This window comes from Pristis pectinata, chromosome 24, assembly GCF_009764475.1.
Source record: "Pristis pectinata isolate sPriPec2 chromosome 24, sPriPec2.1.pri, whole genome shotgun sequence".
In the NCBI taxonomy this organism is placed as follows: domain Eukaryota; kingdom Metazoa; phylum Chordata; class Chondrichthyes; order Rhinopristiformes; family Pristidae; genus Pristis; species Pristis pectinata.
The window spans coordinates 8273911-8298524 of NC_067428.1; positions in this window are offsets into that span (position 1 = coordinate 8273911).

Here is a 24614-nt window from a genome sequence, read left to right on the forward strand (position 1 = left end):
TGAGCCAATGGATAGGATATGTTTAGAGGGATAGGAGGTGTAGTGAGACAGCACATGGCTGTCACATGACAGTAATGACACTGACCCTGCTGGTCAGAGGACAGTGTTGCTCCTCAGATCAGAAGTGATACCACTGTCAATCAAGGTGTAGCTCCACCCACCCCTCAAGTGTGAGATTACCTTTTGGCTCTGAACTTGCCTGACCATTGGCTGTGGCAGGCACCTTTGTCCTTGATCCCCAAACCATTGGCCTGTTTAAATCACTCAGTGAGGCTCCACCCAGCCTCCTAGCACCATAAAAAGGGTTGCAATCCCCTAGCCCTTCCTCTTTGACCCCAGGAGTAGTGAGACAATGCTGCAGAGATCACTGGTAAGTGTGCATCACCACGTGGTTTGGGAGCATTTCACTCAGATTCCAGGCAGTGTTACAGCCAATGCTAGTGTGGATCAAGCATTGAAGTATTATATCCTGAAGTTGTACATTGTTATTGTGTGCTTGTGTCTATCTGTGTTTGTGTGTGAGTGTATCTTATCCTAGTTGCAATTTCCCCCTCACGTTTGTGGTCTCCTGTGAGTGTGTACCTGTCCCATCCATTCTGTCCCTGTGTTTGCCCTTGTGATTAAACTAGTTTTGATCTCCAAAGCTCATGTCCCGAGTCCTTTATCCTTAAGACCGAAAAGAACCATTTCACACAACAGGAGGCAAATGGGACTAGCTCAGGTAGGCACTTTAGTTGGCCGAAGGGCTGTTTCTGTGCTGTATAAATGCTATGACTCTGACTTTGGTCATGCCAGCATACTGACCACAAAGTACCCATCTATATTGATTCCATTTACCAGCATTTGGTCCATGCCCTTCTTTGCCTTGGAGATTCCAGTGTTCACTTAGATTCTTTTCAAATGCTGTGAAACAGCCTCTGCCCACTTCTTAGGCAGTGTGTTCTGGATTGCAACCACTCTGGGTGAAGAAAAATGTTTTCCTCTGATCCCTGTTTGTAGGAGTTTGATATCTTACCAGAGTCCTCAACCAACAGTTTCAAAAATAGATTAACTGGCCATTCACCCTCACATTGTGTTTGTGGGCTATTGCTTTGTGCAAGTTTGTAGCTGTCTTTGGATACAAACAACATCACCTGCAGAGTTCATTGGCTGTGGGGTACCAGAGAATGTGTTCGGTTTGTGAAAGTTATAATACAAGTGCATGTTCTTCTTTTTAATACATGGGGAATGAAATTAGAGAGATGTAAGAAGCTGCCTCATAAATTGGTTCCCAAAACAGGATTGGTGAATGTCTGGGTATGGTCCTTCAATTGAAAATTGTGTTTGGTTCAGGGAGACTCAAAGCAATGAATAAATCACATCCTCACACAAAACAGCAGACAAACCAAATATAAAAAAAGATTAGAAAAGTCAACTTGGTCATTGATATTGAACTAAATTATGCTGGACATCAACTTCTCAGTTGCTGTGGGAGGTTTTAAAAAAAGGCCAATGGCTAAGGAAATAGAACCCCTTGCTTCTGGGTCACTGACTAAATTTTGCATTGGGCCTCTTCTGAAGGTATTTTAACAAATTTAAAATATTTGAAATAAGGCAGACTTCCACCAGAGGGTGATTACAATCTGGAATGAAGGTGGCGGAGGCTGTTTTTCTCACTGCATTTTAAAAAAAAGTATCTAGATGAGAACGTGAATCTCCAAGGCATAGAAGGGTACAAACAAGAGTTCAAACATAAACCAAGCTGACAACAATGCCCTAACTCTCATTTCCACCCTTGTTCTTTAAAACCATTACACTGTCCTGCAGTGTCCTTGCATTGACTATTTACCTCACAGAATAAAAAATTGCTCACAGGATTAATTGTACCATCCAGATCACTTTGCAGAGGATTCCCACCATCCGGTTGGCACTTAGATTAAGAGCCTGAAAACCCAGATCAGTTTTAGAGAGGACCCACTGTAAATTTAACCTCCAAAGTGGGAGGGGTTTGGATTGGATGGTGTTATATCTTAATGAGCAAAAATAAAATGAAGGCTGAGTTTTGTAGTTAGTTCATTTATTTTCTTCAAGCCAGCTGTGTTTAGCTATCTGCAAACACACCCCTCACAGAGATCAATCAAAATGGCACCTGCAACAGAATACAAACACCCCAAAGCACTGTGACCTCTGTTAGTGTGTAGGAGAACATAAAACAAATATATTCAATTATATTCCAAAATTATACATGCAGTCCCTAGGTTACAGAAGGGTTCCATTCCTGAGAACTGTTCATAACCCAAATTTTTTTGGAAGTCAGAAATGAACAACAGTGTTGTGTGGGGAAACTCTAACTCCATTTACCAGTTTGCAGATGACACCACCATAGTGGGCTGGACCTCAAACAACAAAAAGATGGAGTGCTGGAAGGAGATGGAGAGCCTCAAGGCATGGTGTCAAGATAACAGCTTTGTCCTCAATGTCAACAAAGCCAAAGAGCTGGTCACTGACTTCAGGAAGTGGGGCAGAGTACGCACCCTTGTCTGTATCAATGGTGCTGAGGTGGAGATGGTTGAGAGCCACAAGTTCCTAGGTGTAATATCACCAACAATTTTTTCTGGTCCAGCCACTCAGTTACTATGGCCAAGAAAGCACCCAGTGCCTGTACTTCCTCAGAGGGTAAGAAATTTCAGCATGACTGTCAATTTTATAGATGCACCATAGAAAGCATCTTATCTTTGGTATGGCAGATATTACGAACGCAGCCCAGTCCATCATGAAAACCAGCCTCCAGTCCATGGACTCTGTCTACATTACCAGCTGCCTCAGGAAAGCAGCCAACATAATCAAAGACCCCTCCCACTCTTCTTCCCCCTTCCATCAGGCAGAAGATACATTCTCTCAGGCTTTTGTGTCATCAGGCTTGAGGATAGCTCCTATCCCTTTCTAGGCACGGTACTGTAGCAGTTAGCGTAACGCTATTACAGCATCAGCAACCCGGGTTCAATTCCCGCCGCTGTCTGTAAGGAGTTTGTACATTCTCCGTGTCTGTGTGTGTTTCCTCTGGGTGCTCTGGTTTCCTCCCACATTCCAAAGACATACAGGTTAGGAAGTTGTGGGCACGCTATGTTGGTGCCAGAAGCGTGGCGACACTTGCAGGCTGCCCCCCCAGAACACTCTATGCAAAAGATGCATTTCACTGTGTATTTTGATGTACATGTGACTAATAAAGATATCTTATAAGACTCTTAAACGGACCTCGTGATTAAGATGAACCCTTGATCTCTCAATCTACTTCATGATGGCCCTCGCACCTTGCTTGTTTACCTGCACTGCACTTTCTCCATAAATACAAGATATTCTGCATTCTGTTATAGTTTTCCTTTTGTACCACCTTGATGTGCTTGAGTATAGAATAATCTGTCTGGATGGCACACAGACAAGGCTTTTCACTGTATCTTGGTACATGTGACAATAATAAACCAATTACCAGAAATAACTGTGAAAGGAGAGTGAGCAGGCCCGGGAAGAGCAGCCGCCAGCCTGCCTCACTGACTCAGTGAGAGAGTCTGCTCAGTGCTCCCAGCTCTGCTCGGCTGCAGCCACCCCCGATGGTTGCGGTTGGTGGGGAGAGAGGCCACACAGAAATGCCTCTTTCCCACCTGGCAGAAGATGCCTGCAGCCCCTCAGCAGCTGGCAAATCCATCCCCATATAGACCTCTGAATATCGAGCACAATGGCTCAGACCACTAGTTCCCACCAAAAAAATCGCCTCTGCCTCAGCTGCACACTTAGCCTCCAACCCTTTGATTCACCTCACACACACATCTGCTATAAAGTTAGAAAAGCCTAACTTATTTCAAAAAATTGTTTAAAAAGGTCATTAAAAATTTCTGTAAAGTCAAATTCATAAGGCAGGGCTTTCATAACCCAAGGACTGTTGGGTTATGAAAGCCCTGACTTATGAATTTTATATTACATTAAATTCATCAAACCTTAAAGGCATCCCCAATCCACCTCAAACACACCTACTTCTAATTTTAACAAAGGCAGAAGGTGAAGTAGGGTTGGAGTATTTATTGCTGGTTGCACAGTCTGGATTAGTTATGCAAACCTTGTAAGGGAGCAGAGTGTGCCTCTGCTTTAATGAAATTTCTACTTTTAACCCACGTTGTTAGGATTTCCTGAACAAGGAGGAGCAAAGGGATCAGGTAGTAAATGGCTTTGGAGCAGAGCACCACTTGTGGCCCAAGAGGAACAGGATGTTTTCTCCCCTCCCATCCATGCAACACCCCGCTACCACTCCGACCTCTACAATCAACCTGACCCCATCGCATTATCCCTCCTGTCACCTACCTGATCCTGGGCTACACTGTAAGATAACATCATTTTTTTTCATGAATTAACAATAAATAACAGTTGTAATTTGTGTTGAAGGTTTTTTTGGGAAAAATAAAGTCTGTTAAGTGGAAAATAAATCAGGTGGAGCTTAGAAGGCTATTTCTCAAATTAACGTGTGAAAAAAACCACTTTTCTCACCTTTGTGCCTCATCGTTGTGAAAGGATTGAGGAAACAGGGCTGGAATAATTACTGATGCAAGCAGCGCAAGGGAATTGAAGTGATATAACCGTCAACCAAGGGTGCTTCGGCAATCACACCATTTCTACTCTGTGCCTGCCAGCTCAACTGAATATCACACTTGGAGTCAGTTCTGCAGCCAATTTCTGATGATGTCACCAGCACTTTTAATTTGCTCTGTGTTAACAGAAATAGACTGAAAACCAGACGCTTGCTGAAAGTTAATATAACCTCAAAGGCAGAAGGGGAACAAGCTGAAGATGGAAGTAAAGATTGTAGGTGACAGATTCAGGCAAAAAATGTATTGTAATCCCCTTACAAATATATTCCAGTTCCCCCTACGTCTTTTTTGTCTCCCTCAGTTCTACTCCCTTGTGCTTCCTCAATTTTAATTGCACCATTCCAGGCAGATGTGCCTTCAGCTGCCAAGATTCTCAGCTCCAGACTCCCACCCATTAACCTTTCCACCTCTTTTTCTTAAAAGTTGTCCCTTAGACTTGGTTGCTGTTCTACAGTTTCCTTATGGAATTCAGTGTCTTTGACTTGATCCATACCCGACCTCCTTCCACACCCTCTCCACATCATTGACTCTTCCGTCACCCTAAGGGCTGATAATGAAGAGGTCTCTCAGTGTTCTTCATCACCTCCACTTCAGTAAAAACAGCAAGAAATAGGAGGCAGGCCACTCATACAGGAGAAGTCCCTCATAAGTGCGTTCCCCATCTCCAATAGAAGGGACCTCGTAGACAAAGGGGCTACTGAGGGCCAAATCACTTCAGGAGCAAGGCGATCCATCATCTGTATGATCGATAGTTGATACCTTCATTGGTCTCCTCTGCTCTACATTACCATAATGGTGTGCTGGCTGGACTTGTTCTGTCTTGTTTTTGCAGGGTACTTGAATAGGCCACCTGTTTTCCTTCCCCAGGAGACGACACAGAGCAAGAGGAGCAAGGTGGACAAATGGGGTGATGAGGACCTGACACCCCATAGCATCAGCCTAGAGACTGAGACCGTGAGGGGTGAACAGGGAAGAGGGATCTGTGGCACAATGATAGACGGTAAGCACTAATGGGCTACAGTCATAGGGAAAGTGCTGTGGGGCCTCACTAGAGGGGAGGTCCATGCATCTGAATTTCTTCAGAGGATACATGTGAGTATCACCATATGGTTGCTGTCATTACATGGCAAATACACAGGCCGGTCTCATTGAACACAAGAGATAAGAAGGAACATGGAGGAATCCATCTCTGACCTCTCACAGGAGATAGTGTGGAGCTGGAAGACCATGACCTTCACTCTGAGGGTCATATGCACCTCTTTGACGATAACCCCATTGCGCAAGTGCCCGGTGGTGCAGGTGGCAGGTGCTGTGGAGACTCAGGTAGAGGCCACACATGTTCTGCTCCTTCTATGCGGTGTCACCCTAATCTGGACGTCTGGTCTCTGCCACCAGGGAGCAGCCTGATGTCCTCATATACACTGCATGTGTGTGGCACACTGTCTCCACAGCAGAGAGATACTGCACATATGGGACCAGATTGCCATTCAACTGGAACAGAGAAATGGCACACAGAGACAGCCCTCCCCCCTCTAGCTACCCCCAGACCCCTCTCTCCCCATTCACACCTCTCTTCATGGTTAGCAAAGCCTTGTCCTGACTGCGCAGAGCTGGCTCCGACTGAAGACAGCAGGGAGCTTGGGATGCTCGGGATTTGAGGCCAGTTACCTGAGTCAGATCTTGAACAGGAGACTGAAACAACATTAGTGTAGCAGCAACCATTGTCCATTGTCTGCTCAGTCTCCAAGGTCGCGTGATCAGGACATTGATGACCTACCTCTTAAGGACACCAAGCCACAGCTTCTCAGGCAACACACCAAAAGATGCCCCATTGCCAGCCTTCCTAATTGCCCCTTCAATTGGTCAAGGGAAGCATCTGCAGTTGGCTCATTGGTGACTTCTTGTGGATCATCAAAGAATTGTGGGAGGGCTCAAAGGGAAAGGAAGCAGCTTTGCTACAGCCAGTCTGCACTGATACCGGGCATACATGGCACAGGCGCAACAAAACCCACATATAAAGTTATGAAACAAAAGTCAATAGGATGTTAAACTTCAGACCCAAATGGAGTGATATTCAGTTTTTGAATCATCTGGTATTTTTTGTTGTTTTAAACTGTTTTGGACAGACTAACACTGTTCAAGTGCATCTTCATGCAGGAGAAACTGCATTTCTCATTGTGCGCAGGTTGGTGACACTGGTGTGGCAATTGATGGCATTGCTGCCAATTCTGCCAGTTGTTGCATTGAGTGGATGCTACTGACCATGGCCGGTGATGTCACCATGGAATGAGTAACTAGACAGCCAAATGCTGAAAGGAAGCATTCTCCTGTTAGTTGTCAGACACCCTGTGCACATTGGACAGTGCCTGAGCAGCCTACATTGAGTTCTGAAGCTGCTCAGCCAGGGTTCCTGATCTCAACAGAGTGTCCCTTTAAATTGCCAGAAACCCAATAAAACAGGAGGATGTTCTATTGGGTCTGATCCACAAAGTTCATAGTTGTAACTTTGAGCTCAAATTTGTTTTGTTGAGGAAGGAAATGCGCATTGTGCACATTGAGATATCATTAGCTGTGCATCTGATTAAATTAATTTATAAAATTATGATTGGGGCAGCATAGCAGTAAAGCTAGTACGGCCTCTGGCTTACAGTGCTTTAGAGCTGGGATCAATCCTGTCCTCAGGTTCTGACTGTGTGGAGTTTGCACGTTCTCCCTGTGACTGCGTGGGTCTCCTCCAGGTCCTTCCGTTTCCTCCCACGTCCCAAAAGATCTATGGGTTGGGAGGTTAATTGGCCACTGCAAATTGGCCCAAGCTCGTTGGTGAGTGGGAGAATCTGGAGGAATTGATGAGAATGCGGGGAGATAAAAAAAGGTATTAATGTAAGATTAGTGTAAGTGGGTGCTTGATGGTCTGCACGGACTCTGTGGGCCAAAGGGCCTATTTCCATGCTGTATTTCTCTCTGACTCTGACCCTAAAAGTGTCTAGCACACTCCACGTGAGTAGTGCGCAGAAGTGTCTGGTCCAGTTTCAGAATGGCTACATCTTTGCCAAGAAATGATGGCTTGTGTGATGCACACCGAGTTAACTAAACCTGCAAAATTTGTGCATTAAATGTAGGCACTGGTTAATTCAATTCCTAAGCTGAAAGTTGTGATTTAATCCCACTTACTACCTGGTTTTACTAACCCTGTTTGCCCTGAAACTGTGCTGTTTAAAGCACCAGAGATCAAGTAGTTTGTATCTCCTCACTGAGATCTGTGACCTCCTGTAATCTCAAATACAGTCTGGCACATCCTCAGTGACTGTCTTGCCCATTGAGGTCAAGGTCAGGGTCACTCTCAGCTTCATGGTCTGTACAAGGACTGCAAAACCGTTTGCTGTAACTTGACCAATTGTAAGAGTCGATGACATTTTCTCTCTCAGCATGCTTCGAGAAGCCAACAGGATTTTAAAATTAACTTTGCTGACTGCCGCTGAGTTGTTTTTCACAGATACCAAGGTGAAACTTGGCCTTGGAGGAGGCACAGTTGGATTGTTTTGATGAATACAAGAATGTATTACAACAGCTTGGCCTTTTGAGGCCTGTGCTGATTAACTCTTGTTGAGCGAGCACAGGAGAAAACAATTTTACTTATAAGCTCTTGCCAAGTGTTCAGGACTGATTTATTGAGGGGGTAAGGCATATCATTCCTCAGTGTGTGTGATAAGGCTTCTGGCATGCCCTTCCATGCAGGAGTCCTGATGTAGGGTTTCAACCTGAAACTTAGACCCCACAGATGCTGCTCGACCTACTGAGTTCCTCCAGCAGATTGTTTGATGTTCTTCCCCTGCTTTGGTACCTTTTTTGTTTAGTTAAAGCGTTGTACCCTGGACACAAGCAGGTTGACCACAGTTCCGGTGTCCAAAGATTATTTTTCCTTATGATAATTTAAGTTTAAAGTAAGTGGCAGTGAGATGAATAACTTGAATTTTAAGCAAAGAATAGCTTAGAACATGGTTTAGATAACTGGATGCACATTATTATCAGATTCTGTGTAGTCTGTGGCTGACCTGAATGGGAGAAAGCTCATACAATCTGTGACTCCATATATGCATGAATTATACCTCCAGAGTTGTTGTCTTGAGTTATCTGTTCCTCATCCTGATACAAGATTATGAGAGGCATAGATAGAGTAGACAGCTGGTATTTTGTCCCCAGGGTCGAAATGTCTAATATTAGAGGGCATGCATTTAAGGTGAGAGAGGGTAAGTTCAAAGGAGATGAGCAGGGCAAGTTTTTTTTACACAGAGAGTGGTGGGTGCCTGGAATGTGCTGCCAGGGCTGGTTGTGGGGGTAAATATGATAGAGGTGTTTAAAAGTCCCTTAGATAGGCACATGAATGTGCAGAGGATGGAGGGATATGGACAATGTATAGGCAGAAGGGATTAGTTTAGTTAGGTGTTTAATCACTAGTTTAATTAGATTCGGCACAACAGCACGGGCTGAAGGGCCTGTTCCTGTGCTGTACTGTTCTATGTTCCATTCTGAAACTTGAAACTTCTTGTACTGACCATTAGCTGGAACCATGACTGAACATTTCCAGGCTGCTGCTGTTGCTCTCTGCCACATCTCACAGTTTGCCGCTCACTGGTGCATTGGGGAGGTCACTCAACCTCCGTTCTCAGGCAGAGGAGACCTCATCTATTGTTCCTTCAGCTAACAGGAGCAGGCAGATTGGGCACGAACCCTTGCCTAGACTGCAGGTCTTTCCAAAGTGCAGGCGTTCAGGGACTGCATTCATGTGGGAGACTGGCCCCGCTTAGTAGAAATGTGTATAACGAGAGGGCATAGGGTTACTGTTGAGGGTAAGAGATTTGAGGGGATCGGAGGAGGAATTTTTTTCATCCTGAGGGCGGTTGGAATCTGGAGGGTACTGTCTGAGAGGGTGGAGGAGGCAGGTACTCACAGAACTGTCAAGAAGTATCCAGATGATCACTTGAATCGCCAAGGCATAGAAGGCTATGGGTCAAATGTTGGAAAATGGAATTAAGTATAGATGGGTATCTAATGGACAGCATGGGCATAGGTGGGCTGAAGGGCCTGTTGGTGTGCTGTATGACTCCGTTACTTTACAGAGCCTGCAAGCTTCTTGTCAGCAGTGCCTGAATGTACCTCCAGAGGTCTTTGTAGTCCCCTTGCACAAAAAAACCGCCTCCTTTACCTGAAGTTGTTTACCTATCCAGATCCCTCTGACCTTCTGGGCACACTCTCCAATCACTTCACCTCACCAACCCACTCATGATTGTTGCACCCCTATATCTAGTAGCAACACTTCCCTGTAGCTGTCATGGTTCCGAGTACTGGCCTCGATTCGGTTCCATTGATGATGCCTTGTTGGGTAGCACATGGATTCCCTGCATGACTAATTGCATAATGACACACACCTGAGCCCCATCAGGGGGCCTAGCACAAGTACCCGGGTTTCTCTAGCCCTAGTTGCCAGAGTATTGGTGAATCTTTGGGTATATTTTGTCTCCTGGCTGTTTAGAGTTGTCTGCTCTAGAGCAGTCCTGGTTTTACTGTTCCTCTTAGGATACCCAGTTTTTGTGTTGGGACCCCACCTCAGATCCCTAAGACAAGATTCCTTCCAGTTGCTGCCTGTGTTTGGTTCTGAGAAAGCATCCTGACTCCAGTCTTGTACCAGTGTGCTGCATTTGGGTTCTCTGTGAGCTTGCTCTTTGCTCACCAGTGTGACAGTAGCCAGATGAGTGCTGCTTGTACTTTGGTATATCCCTTTAAGAGGTGGCAGCAGCAATCACACCTGCAAGGCTAAATATGGTAGCTGTGAGAACTCGCATAGATCAATAGGAAGTGCCACAATGGAGCTGACACACCATGGTGTCACAGGAAAACCCAATGCTGCTGTTCCATGAACCTTGCAATTGAAGATTTTGATCTTTGTAGACTTTTAACAAACAATGTTAGACCAATTCACAAATTTTTAATGCAATCAAAAGTTAGTAAAGCAATTTCTGGGATTTCATCTTCAAAACTGCACTCAGATCTTTTGCGAAACCAATTGTTCCAGGAATTGAGCTTAGCAGGGTTACATAACACTTAAGCATTTCACATCCTGTAGATTTGTGTCAGTAGCATTCAAAATCTTGTTATTCTTGCAATCCTGCTGGTCTTGGCTCTGTAGACTGGGCACTCTATAACAGTCCTGTGTCAATGATGTCACTGTCTCTCTTTCATGGCCACTGATAATGAAGCAATCACTGTTCAAATGTCCTATCTGAAAAAAATTGTTCTAACCTCCCTTTCATTTCTCTAATGATAATGCTGAGTAATTCGAGTGATGTCGTGAGAAGGTCAGAATGAAGAATACAAGGCACTGGCATTCATGCATCAGGTGGACATTGATACAATTATAATGGAAGAAAAGTGCTTTCAGAGGAGAAATAAAGAACTAGGCAGAGCCTTAGATTTTAGCGAGACAGGTTCTGCTTTCACTAAGAGGCACGTCAGTGAGAGCCTTATGGTTACATAAGGTACTTATATAATGAACAAAACTTAAGGATACAGTGGTCAGACCAGTGAGGTGACCAGAAAGAATGAAAACACGGACTTGATCTGATCCTCACCAATCTATTACGGGTGCAACCATCTGTGACTGCATTAGAGGGTTTGACCACCCTACAACCCAATTAGAAACTGACAACATTCTCTTGTGTTGTGTTCCACTACTGTGCACTAACCAGAGTATTAACAAGCCACAATGGAGGCTAGAGTCTCTTGTACAAATTCCATCCCTACTGACCAGTAAAGAATGCACAGGGACCCCGTGACTTGCCCGCAGCTCACTGGGAGAATGCACACTAAGTACCAGGCAGTTTCAGGAGGGTCCGCGCTAGACCATAAACCTAGGGCAGGATGTCCAATGGGACTTGGGCAGAATTGGCTCAACCAGCTACAGGCCACACCAACCAACCAACTTAAACTTGTCCTGAGCTTTTGACCAACTTCAGTCAGCAGTGAATGAGGAATAATCTTTCCACAACATTTCTCTTGGGGCTGGAGAATGGAGTTTGGGGGACTGGGAAAAAGGGAGAGGGGAAGAATTGTGTTAGGACATGAAAAGGAAGAGTGGGGTGCGGGGAGATATTAGTTTTGATGTAGTCTAAGTGGATTTGGATAAGATCTTGCATGGGTTATAGTGCAACCCATATATCTTTGGGAACTGGGAAGAAATTGGCATATCTGGGTGTTGGCCATAAACTCCCATGGGATCCAAGGGAGAGTGGCAAATTGGATCTAAAGCTGGTTCAGTGGCAGAGGGAAATAATTACAGAAAACATAAATACTCAGATCTATATTCTTTTGTGTTTTGTGCAGAGAATAATGGTTGATAGGTGGCTGATACTGATGTCATTCCACAGTAATTAGTCCATTGCTTTTTCTAGTGTGAACTAATGATTTAAATTGAAGTGTAAGCAGCTTGATAAGAAGCTTGTTGATGAATTGGCCATGTCGTTGAAGTGACGAGGAAGGCTTTAGGCAGCAGGACTATATAGATGGTCTGGTCAATTGGGAAGAAAAGTGGTAAATGGACTTTAATCCAAAGAAGTGTGAGGCAATGCACTTGGGGAGAAACGAAAAGCAAGGGAGTGTACAATGGGAGGATATTGAGTGGTGCAGAAGTGTTTGCCCACAGATCCTTAAAGATGGCAAGGCAGGTCAATGAGGTGATTCAAGAGGCACATAGCTAATTTTCTTTACTGGCTGAGGTACAGAATATGAGGACAGAGAGGTTATGCTTGAATTGTATACAGCACTAGTTAGGCCACGGTTTGAGTGCTGTGTATAGTTCATGTTTACCACATTCCAGGTAAGCTGTGATTGCACTGAGCGGGCACAGGGGGGATTCGTGAGGATTTTTGCCAAGGACTAGGAAATGATGACAAAGGCAATAGATAGAATGGGTTTATTTCTTTCGGACCGAGGAGGCAGAGGGGAGACTTAATTGAATTGTTAACATTTATGAGCGGCCTAAATAAAGTAAATGGGAAAAGAGTCAAAAAGGAAGATTCTTCTTTGCTTTCGTGGAAGGATTGAAAGGAAATTTTTTTTCCAGAATGGAGTTTGGGGACTGGGCAGATCCAGAAGGTGCCGGGTCTGGAACTCACTGCCTGGAAGGTGTATGAAGCAGAAACCTTCATCACATATATACAGTACTTGGGCATGTAGTTACAAAGCTGTGAGTTGCAGGGCCACAGACCATGGTAATGGAAAAATGGATTGCTCTTTTTTTTGACTGATACAGGGGTGACGGGCTCAATGGCCTCCTTTTGCATCCTAATTTTTCTGAGGGTTGACCGAGGTAGATTGAAAAATCAAGAATTCATCTTTAACTAATAAGAGGTCCATCCAAGAGTCTTATAACAGCGGGATGAAGCTGTCCTGGAGCTTGATGGTACGAGTTTTCAAACTTTTGTATCTTCTGCCTGATGGAAGGGGGGAGAAGAGAGAATGATTGGGCTGGGAGGTGTCCTTTATTATGTGGGCTGCTTTCCTGGGGCAGCGGGAAGTGTAGACGGATTAATTGGAGGGGAGGCTGGTTTTTGTGATAGACTGGGCTGTGTTCACAACTCTCTGCAATTTCTTGTGGTCTTGGGCAGAGCAGTTGCTGTACCTGGATGTGATGCACTTGGATAGGATGCTTTCTATGGTGGGTGGGAGTGGGCAGGGGATTTTTAGTCTCACTCCTTCCTACTCGTCCTTCCCCTCACATCTTCTTCTCCCCCCCCCCTCCAATCCTGTTCCCTTTCTGCAGTCTTGACTTCTAATTTGTTTTGTCTTTCCTTGCTCCTTGAGTTAGTTTTCTGAATTCCAGGTTTCCCTGAAGTGCAGTCATCCAGAACACCACTTGTTCCCGAACCAAGACACAATGAGAATGTGAAGGCCAGTCGAAAGAACACAATGGAGTGGAGCCAGCGTGTTCTACTCATCAGCTTCTCAAAGCTGGAAGCTAAGATAAAGCCAAGAGGAATTCTATTCTGACCTTGTGAAACCTTGGCCCATTTCCCAGAAGGATACAAATGGATCCTTCTGGGCAACTTTGCAACCAGGGTCAGAAAGGACACAAACTCCGGAAAGGTTTGAATGGCAAGGAAGGAGTAGATAAAGCTAACTCCAACGGTGGAAATCTAACATAAAAACAGAAATTGCTGGAAATACTCAGCAGGTCAGGCTGCGCCTGTGGGAAGAGAAAGTGAATTAATGTTTCAGGTCGAAGATTTTCATAAGCAACACCATGCTTTATCAAAGTCATGTACTAGACCTCATGGCAACACCCTCATTCCAGGCACTCCCAGTCAGCTTGTTGCCTGAGGGAGAGACTGCAAGCATGCTTGCATCAACTGTGTCATAGCATATGATGATGACTGCCGGATTGAACACCATTCTTATGGGATATGGGAGAGTCTAGATCCAGGGGCCACTGTTTAAGAACAAATGGTTGCCCACTTAGGACAAAGATGAGGGGATTTTCTTTTCTCTCAGAGGCTCATAAGACTTTGGAACTCTCTTCCTCAAAGGCAGTGGATATCAACGCTTCGACTTTAAGGTGGAGAGGGATAGAAACTCAATCAGTAAGGAAGTGAAAAGTTACCACTGTAGACAAGAACGCAAAATTGATCAGTCATGATCTAATTAAATGGTGGAGTTTCCAACTCAGGAACATCTTGTGTTTGCAGTCAATTAGTTTTTGAATCTCCTGGCCATTCTCATCAAGTCAGTCCCTCTATTTTCTGGTAGAGAAAACATGAGTTTCTTCACTAGGACGATTCAGCTTGAGGGCCAGAATTGTATATCCTGCAGCTAATTCTTATGTCCATATGCTCTGTTATTTCCATCAGTCCGGTCCCAAGAAAACCATCACCAAAGGTCTCCAGGATCTTACAGAGAAAGCTTTACTCAGTCAGCCCCTCATAGATAACCTGATGACCCAGAACCAACAGAAGCCGCAGAGTGTCCACAGTGCCAGGTCTACACTGAAGCCCAGCATAATTAGCCCCAGTGAAGAAACCCTTGGTTTCTCAACCAGAAAACGCAAGGACAGATTTGATAAGAATGACCAGGGGATTCAGAGACTAAATAATTGCAAATGTAAGATGTTCTTGGGCTGGAAACTCCATCACCTCCTTGGGGGCATTCAACAAAAAAAACAGATTGATAGGTAACTGATGGCTGAGGTCCAACAGAAATCTCATCATCTAAAGAGTAGATGGTGGGTAGAAAGAGGCTGGAGATCCAACAACTCACTACCAGTTATGACCTACGCAAGACCATCTATGGCCCAGTTTATCCAATTCATAAATAGAAGTGTAGTTCTAATCTAGTTAATTGTTACCTTATTTAGCAAAATGATGGAGGATGCCCTTAACTATGCAATTAGTTTTAAGTTGCACACTAATGCTCAGCATAGTTTCTGTCAAGACCACTTGATTCCAAACCTTTTTATAGCCTTGATCCATACTTGGAGGTGACAGTGGCTGCATCTGAATGTCTTAACAAGGAACTCAACTCGATTTGAAGTCTATGGAGATCAATATGAATGTTCTCCTCTGGCTGGGATCATACCTCACACAGAGCAAAACCATTGCAGTTCTGGAGGCTAATCACTTCAGCAAGTGGCAGTATCCTCACCCTTCCAATATTTCATCAATGACCTTCTGCCTACCTTAAATTCAGAAGGATAAATGGTCATCAATGTTTGCACAATGTGTGCTTCCGTTCACAGTTCTCCAGATAATGAGAAAAGTCCTCTATGGGCAGTAGCAAGATCTGGAAAACCTCCAGAGTTGGGCCCTTAAGTGGCAAGTAACATCAATGCCACAAAGAACACTTGCATCAAGACATTGTCTAACTACCTCACCACAGAGGCAATAACTTTACCATCACTGAATCCTACACCATCGATATCCTTGCATTTATTATTAACCGGTGCCTTTAACTGCACCAATTACTGTGGCAATAATAACACATCAAAGGCTAACTCTACTGCTCAGTACATGCAGAGTTTAATGGACTTTTCAGGATGAGCACTGCATTAACAACACCCAAAGAGCTTGCCAGCATCTAGGAGAAGACTGACACCCTTCTACCACCCTAATCATTCACACCTCCGTTGTGGGTGCACAACAGTTGCAGGGCACTACAGCAACTCCCCAAGGTTTTCTCCACTGCCAATGTCCATTACCTAGAAGGACAAAACCAGCAGGCTTATGAGAACACCACCACCTACAAGTTCTCCTGCTATCATCCAGGATTGGAAATGTGTCTTCATCACCACTGGAAATCCCCACCTAAAAGTGTTGGTGGCATGATAGTTAGGGAGATCATGATGCCAGTCCTCATGCAACACTGGTTCTCCACAGAAATGCTAAATTTGCCCATGTGTAGGAATGCCTATGCATGAGTCTAGAGGGCCGGCATAGTGGTGTGGCAGGTAGTGCTGTAGTCTCACAGCTTCAGTGACCTGGGTTCAATCCTAACCTGCAACACTGTCTATGTGGAGTTTGCACCTTCTCCATTTGACCGCATGGGTTTCTTCCGGATGTTCCAGTATCTTTCCCCACCCCAAAGATGTGCTTGTAGGTTTATTGACCTCTATAAGTGGTGAAAAACATTAAAGGGGAGGTGATGAGCAATAAGTCTACAGAGAAATGGGATGGGGAATGAGATGATGAGATTGCTCTGCTTGGAGCCAGCATGGCCTGACAGGCCAAATGGCCGCCTTCTATGTCATACTAACTAAATTAGGAAGATTCAAAAAGGGGGGCTCATCACACCACCTGAAGGGTGATTATTAACAGGTATTAAATGCAAGCTCTGCCACCAATGCCTACACCTTCACATCTTAGACAGGCCAGAACAAAAGGGCAAGAGAGGCACTCATAGATAAGAATGGTCAATCCATGATAGAAAGTTTTCTTTACTGGAGAGGGATAAAATGCTGATCTGGAATACCAGGAAGTGTAGCTGAAGATGGGATGCAGGACTGATACAAGGAATCATATGGCACGCTACTGTGATAGGCTTTGCATTCTGAGTAGATGGTACAAAGTAGGCTGCAGCATATTCCTTCATCAGAATCTGTCTTGTGCGATTTGAAGCTTTGGTTGTTTGGTGATATGTTTGTGATTGGTCTTTTATTGAGGATAATTTAATTCCTACTTTATAAAGTTAGTTACATTACCACAGAAATGGCCAAAGATGTCCTCTTCCATTGCAGTGTTGGGTTCACCTTATTGTAGGCTATGAGAGAGTTGTTTACGTAATAACATTATAAAATAGCTATAATGCATCATTGTAAATAAAATAAACTCATTGGGCACCTAATTCATTTTACAGCATTTGAATAAAAATATTGATTGCATTCAGATTGCAATGGTATTGGTATTGGTTTATTGGACAGAGTTGCAACAGATTCATTGCTTTCATGCTGCTGAATATCCTTGCAGATTCATTTCCTAACACATTATCAACCTTATGGCTCACTCAATAGGGAATCACAATCAAACTCTTCCAAACCTGAGGAAGCAAGCGACAGGGAAGTAATTGCTTAGGGGCGAGAAACATCTGCAATGAAAGCAGTTGACACTCAATTAACTTTGGCTTACCTAGTCTTAACTCAACAGCAACAAGAACTCCACAAATGTTTGAATCATAAAGGGAACCACAGATCCTGAAAGAAGGCAAAAATCGTTATCCCGTTCAGCCATCACCAGAGCAATAATTAATCCAACCATCTGTCGACAGAGGATTCAAACACATCACGTGCGTTCCAACAAAAGAATAAATGGCAACACCCTCTTGATTCATTTGCATTTGAAAATGATTACTTTGGCAGAAAAAAACAATTAATTTTGTTTTTTTCGCATTTTCTGTCATTATCAAATGTGAAATACTTCCCACAGCATCACTGAACAGTGTTGAGACTCAGATGTTACCCAGCAACTTCTCACCTATCTGAAAATCAATTTGCAAACCATTGTAAGATTTATGATATATATTCCAGAATTGTTTGGCTTCAGAGGGGCCCTTTAAAATATCTTAAGAAATGAAATTTGAAGGAAAGAATTGAACCTATAACACCCTTGTTTAAAATACAAATTGGTGCCATGATGAAGCTTATTCCCTTCATTTTCTCCGTTTGACCCTTTGGTGACTCACTGACAGCCTTTTGAAATGAAATTTATCTGGAAACTGCAGACAGTTGAAAATTTGAAAGAAAATAGTGAAGTGTGATGATTTAGAAAGAAAATCACCAAAAATAGCAATGGAAATGCAAACGTATGGAAAGGGAGCCATCGATATGTGTTACTGCTCCCTTGCCATGGAACTTCCATTATTCTAAAAACAACTGTGACCAGTTCCCATCATAAGAAACTCACATTGCCCTCATCAAACACCAACCTTCTCTCCTCTTTGCTCCCCTCACATGTCACTGCCAGTTAACACTGTGCTTACTCTCTTGTCATTGTTTCTTCCAGCTTCTATCAGTCCCACACCATTGGAGTCACCCTGGTCAGAATCACCAATGTCACCCGCATTTTTATTTATTAAATGATTTTGGGAGAATCACCTCCATTCACATCTCTTCCCATTCTATAGCATCCCCCAAGGAATACATAGAAACAGAAACATAGAAAAACTACAGCACAATTCAGGCCCTCCGGCCCACAAAGCTGTGCCAAATATGTCCCTATCCTAGAAATTACTAGGCTTACCCATAGCCCTCTATTTTACTCAGCTCCATGTACCTATTTAACAGTCTCTTGAAAGACCCTGTCGTATCCGCCTCCACCACCGTTTCCGGCAGCCCATTCCACGATCTGAACTCTTCCCTTTGGATTCTATTCCAACTCTGCACTGATGCCAATCTCTTGCTATTGCCCTTATTTCATCTTCCTCTATTTAGGCTTCCTAATAGTAGATACACTGTAGAACCAAGTATAAGTCAAGAAATAGTGTGGATTGTAAGAAAGAGACTGCAATAATCATGGGTCATTAGACTGGACAAATCAAATTGGCAAGGGTAGCCTTGAGAACAAGTTCATGGATTGTATTTAGAATTGTTTCTTAGAGCAATACGATACAAAATTAACGAGGGAGCAGGCTATTTTAGATCTGGTATTATGTTATGATACATGTTTAATTAATAACCTCATAGTAAGGAAAGAATAATTGTAGCATGGTCGAATTTGAAACTCAGATTAAGTGAGTGTGGAACATTGGTCTGAAACTAGTGTCCTAAATTTACATAAAGGCAATTACAATGGTATGAAGGTAGAGTTGGTCAAAGTGGACTGGGAAAATAGATTAAAGTGTAAGATGCTAGATCAGACATTAAAAAAAAATTCATAAATCTCAATCAAGGTATATTCCAGTGAAAAAGACAGGCATTTTGAGGAGAATGCTAACTAAAGAAGTTAAGGATGGTATTAAATTGAAAGAAAAGGCATACGATGTTGAAAAGATTTGTGGCAGGCCTACAAAGAATGACAAAAAGATTACAAAGGAAGAGAAGACAGAGAGTAAACAAGCATTATAATATAAAAACTGACAATAAGAGCTTTTACAGGTACATAAAGAGGAAGGGAATAGCTCAAGTAAGTGTCGGTCCCTGAGGGGATGACTGGTAAATTAACAATGGGAATTAGAGAAATTGCAGACATTTCAAATAATTGTTATGGATTGATCTTCATGGTGGAAGTCATTGAAAACATCCCAGAAATAATGGATAATCAAGAAGCTATCAAGAATTATAAACTTAGAACTATTTCTATCAATGGAGAAAAAGTACAAGACAAATTAATGGGACTAAAAAACTGAGAAGGCTCCTGGATTTTTTGACCTGCATCTGAGGGCCTCAAAGGGAGCGGCTGCAGAGGGTGGATGGGCTGGTTGTAAATGACCAAAATTCCTTAGATTCGGCAGAGATCCTTGAGGATCATAAAGTGGTAAATGTAAGAGAAACAAAGGACTGCAGATGCTGGAATCTAGATGCAAAACACGATGATGCTGGAGGAACTCAACAGGCCAGGCAGCACCCATAGAGTCCTGAAGAAGGGTCTTGACCCGAAACGTTGACCGCCTGCTTTTCTCCACGGGTGCTGCCTGGCCTGCTCAGTTCCTCCAGCATCATCATGTTTTTCATCAGTGGTAAATGTAACACCACTATTCAAGAAAGGAAGGAAGGAGAAAGCCAAAATTATAGGTAATTTAGCCTAATATTTATCATTGGGAAAAATAGTAAAGACATTTAGAAAATCATAAAACAATCAAGCAGTGTCAACATAGTTTTACAAAGGGAAAGAGTGACAAATTTGTCAGAATTCTTTAAAGGTTCTTTAAACAGGACGAACAGAGGGTAATCAATAAATGTACTGCACTTGGACTTCAAGAAAGCATTTGAAAAGGCGCCACATAAAATATTACTGGAAAAGGCAAAAGGGTTAGGGGCATTATTTCAGCATAAACAGGTTAACTAGCAGAAAACAAAAGAGTTGGGATATAAGTGTCACTTTCGGATTGACAATCAGTAGTAGGTGGGATGTCACAAGGATCAGTGCTGGGAACTCACCTGCTTTAAATCTCTTTTGATGACATTCATAAAGGGACTGAGTTTTCTGTAGTCAGATTTGTGGATGATTCAAAGATAGTTGGGTTAGCAAGTTGTGTAGATGATACAAAGAGCCTGCAAAGGCATTCAGATAGATTAACTGAATAAGGAATTAGTTGGCAGATGGAAAAAAATATTTGAAAATGTGAGGGTATGCACTTTAGAAGCAAGAATCAAAAATGTTAGTCAGATCGAGTCAAACTATAACATGTTGCAGTCCGAAGGGGTCTGGGGTTCCTTGTGGAAGAAGCACAAAGGGTTAGTATCCAGGCACTGCAAGCTTTGGGAAGCTGATGGAGTGTTATTCTCTATTGCAAGGGATATGGAGTATAAAAGTCAGGAAGTGTTGATGCAGCTTTAAGGGCACTGCAGAAACCATGCATTGGAATTGGAATTGGTTTATTATTGTCACTTGTACCGAGGTCTTGTATACTGTTCATATAGATCAATTCATTACACAATGCTTTGAGGCAGTACAAGGTAAAACAATACAGAATGCAGAATAGAGTTTCACAGCTTCAGAGAAAGTGCAGTGCAAGTAGACAATAAGGTGCAAGGTCATAACGAGGTAGATTGTGAGGTCAAGGGTCCATTTTATTGTACTAGGGAACCGTTCAATAGTTTTATAACCGCTGGATAACATGGAGTATTGCATTTAGATTATGTTCTCTATTTTTAAGGAAGAATATAGTTGCATTAGAGGCAGTGCTGAGAAGGTTCACTCAGCTGATTCTTGGGATGAGGCACTGATATATGAAGGGGTTGACCATGTTGGACAATACTTAATGGAGGGTGGATGAATTAGAAGTGATTTTATTAAAACATACAGGGTTCTGAGGGCGGGGTAACTAAGTGGATGCTGAGAGGATATTTCCCCGCAGAGTGCATCTGGAACCAGGGAGGCATAGATTCAGATTAAAGGCGTGCCTATTTAAGATAGAGATGAGGGGATTGTAAATCTTTGAAATTGTCTACCCTGGAGAGCTGTGGAGGCGGCGTCATTGAATATGTTGAAGGCAGAGATTGACAGACATTTGAACGACAAGGGAATGAGAGGTATGGGGAGTAAGTGAGTAATGGAGAAAGAATCAGCCAAATGGCTGAACAAATGCATTGGTCTACTCCTGCTCCTTTTTCTTATATACTAATGGTTACTCTTCTCCAGACAGCTGTGATTGACAAGAAAATGTTCTCTTCTCAACAGCATTTGTGTAGCCTGGTTAATCTTAATCTCCCCCAAATCACAGACATGCCTTTTGTCCGCTCCATCTCTCCCCCTCTCTGCAACATAAAATGCACCTGTTTTCTCACTTTCCAAGTTCTGATGAAAGGCAATTGACCTAAACTGTTAACTCAATTTCTCTCTACATGTACACTGTCTGAGTCTCTCCAGGAGACACAAGAGACTGCAGATGTTGGAATCTGGAACAACAAACAATCTGCTGGAGGACCCCAGTGGGTCCAGCAGTATCTGTGGGAGGAAAGGACCTTTCCTCCTACAGATAAGATTTATTTATTAGTCACATGTACATTGAAGCACACAGTGAAATATGTCTTTTTGCGTTACTGAGAATGTGCTGGGGGCAGCCCGCAAGTGTCGCCACTCTTCCAGTGCCAAGATAGCATGCCCACAGCTCCTAACCTGTACGTCTTTGGATTCGACCTACTGAGTTCCTCCAGCAGATTGTTTGTTGCTGACTATCTCCAGCATTTTTTGATTCTATTTGCCTCAGCTCATCTCCAACCAAAAGCCTTTTCCATGCCTTTGTTACCTCAACATCATCGGCCAAAGGGCCTGTTCCTGTACTGTTCTATGTTCTATGCTCCATGCCCATTCCAATGGTCTTCTGGTACTTTATGTAAAAATGCTCATCCAGCATTCTACTGGATGAAACTTAAATTGCTCCGATTAATGCCTCAGTTGCAAAAATCCTCTTCTGTGGTCTCACAATCTTCTATCCCATGCAAATTCTTTCAGCCTTCAATCCTTCTGAATATCCGCACCATCTGATTTTCACCACTTTACCATTAGGGGCATTGTGTTCAGACGTCAGATCACAAGCCCTGCAATTCCTTGAATAAAACTCCTTATTCTCTCTTCTTTCTTAAAAATGTGTTTGATTGGCTCTCCATCCCCAGCCTAAACATTTGCTCCCTCCACCACTGGTACAGTGTGTGCCATCTATAAAATGCACTGCAGTGAGAAGCTTAAGCTACTCTGACAGTATCTCCCAGACCCACAACTTCTACCACCTAGAAATACAAGGGCAGCAGTCGCATGGGAACACCACTACCTGAGGTTGTCCTCCAAGTCACACGCTACCCTGACTTTGAAATATTTCGATGTTCCATTACTCTTGCAGGGTCTAAACCCTGTAATTACCAACCCAATAGCACAATGGGAGTACCTTCAATGGGAAAGACTGCAGCAGTTCAAGATGGTGGTTCATCACCACCTTCTCCAATACAGCCATGTATGGGCAATAAATGTTGGCCTTGCTAGAGATGCCAAGATTCTGAAAGGTTAATTAAAAACATCTGGGCCTGCACATTGGATTGCACCTCCTTTTGGTGAACTAAAACCTAAGTGTGTTTAGTGCCAACTTCAATTTGGGTTCTCTGCAAAAAGGAATCACAAAATTGGGCGAAATCCAGTGTGAACATAGAATATAGAACATAGAACAGTACAGCACAAGAACAGGCCTTTTGGCCCACGATGTTGTGCCAAACTAATTAAATTAGTAATTAAACACCTAACTAAACCCTTTTGCCTATACAATGTCCATATCCCTCCATTCACTACTATTCATGTGCCTATCTAAGAACCTCTTAAATGCCTCTATTATATCTGCCTCCACTACCACCCTGGCAGTGCATTCCAGACACCTGCCACTCTCTGTGTAAAAAGACTTGCCCCGCACATCTCCTTTGGACTTACCCCCCTCACCATAAATGCATGCCCTCTAGTATTAGATATTTTGACCTTGGGGAGAAAAGATACCAGTTATCTCTCTATGCCTCTCATAATCTTATAAACTTCTGTCAGGTTTCCCCTCAGCCTCTGACACTCCAGGGAAAGCAACCAAAGTTAGTCCAACATCTCCTCATAGCACAAGCCCTTTAGTCCTGGCAGCATCCTGGTAAACCTCTTCTACATCCTCTCCAAAGCCTCCGCATCCTTCCTATAATGGGGCGACAACATTCAGATGGTTTAGACCCAGAAGAAAGCACAAATACCAGACCTGCACGTTTCTCTACAGGGTCATGCCCAGTTTAGTGCTGCTCATAACACTTAGCTGTGCAACAACAGAGAAGGGTTTCATCCCTTAAAAGCACACTCTCCATGGCTGCTACTCAGCAGTAATACACACTTCTGGCTGCCATGGAGAAGAGAGAAGCTAGAGGGGAGAGGGAGACAACTCTCATGTCCATTCACAAGGTTATTCAAGTCGTGGTCAAAGAGAAACATGCCAGGAGGAAGGTCCTGTATGCCAGGGGTCTGGATACCTCCCAGGCCCATGATAAGAAGAACATGGCAACAGGTGGCTTCAGTCATCTCTTCCAGGAGTGAGAACACCAACACAGCAGCAATGTGGAAAGGAATTTCTATTCAGAATGATCAAACAACTCCAACCACAAGCAATTCAATATTCTACCTCACACATCCTTCATCTTCATCAATGACCCTCCTTCCCCCAAAGGGTAGTAGATCTATGAAGTTCCAGAGCCCAGTACCGTATCGTATTCATCTGATAGTGAAGTAGTCATCCCCAATTGCAGCAAAACACAATTAAATGTTTTCGTTGAAAGGTACCAAGTAACAAAATTGCCAGGAATTGATAGCAAATAAACCCCAAACTGCCGGAAGAGCTCAGCAGGTGAAGCAGCATGGATACTGCTTGACCCACTGAGTTCCTCCAACTGCTTGTTTTTTGCCTCAGACTCTAGTATTTTCATGTCTCTTGTGTCTGCCAGGAACTGATGGTCTTTAACAAGGTAGTCCAACTTCTCCCCATATTAAATAACAGCATTATTCAAACACACATCGAGAAAGTTGTTATTAATCAGAAAAAAAACACTGGTAACAAAGGAATAGTTAACCAAGCCTGCAACTGGTAAAGTGTGAGCAGATAATGATAGAAATCAACTGAACAGTTTTAATTTATTTTCTATAATAAAGCCTGCTTTGGGGGATGTGGGAGGAGGCAGTGGGGTCAGCAATGCATCTTCACTAAGTACTAGTTTTCCAACCAATCTTCTCACACACTGACTTGGCAAATAGAATCCTAACCAGTGTATGCTTCTGGAGTGTGACCAACACCATTACA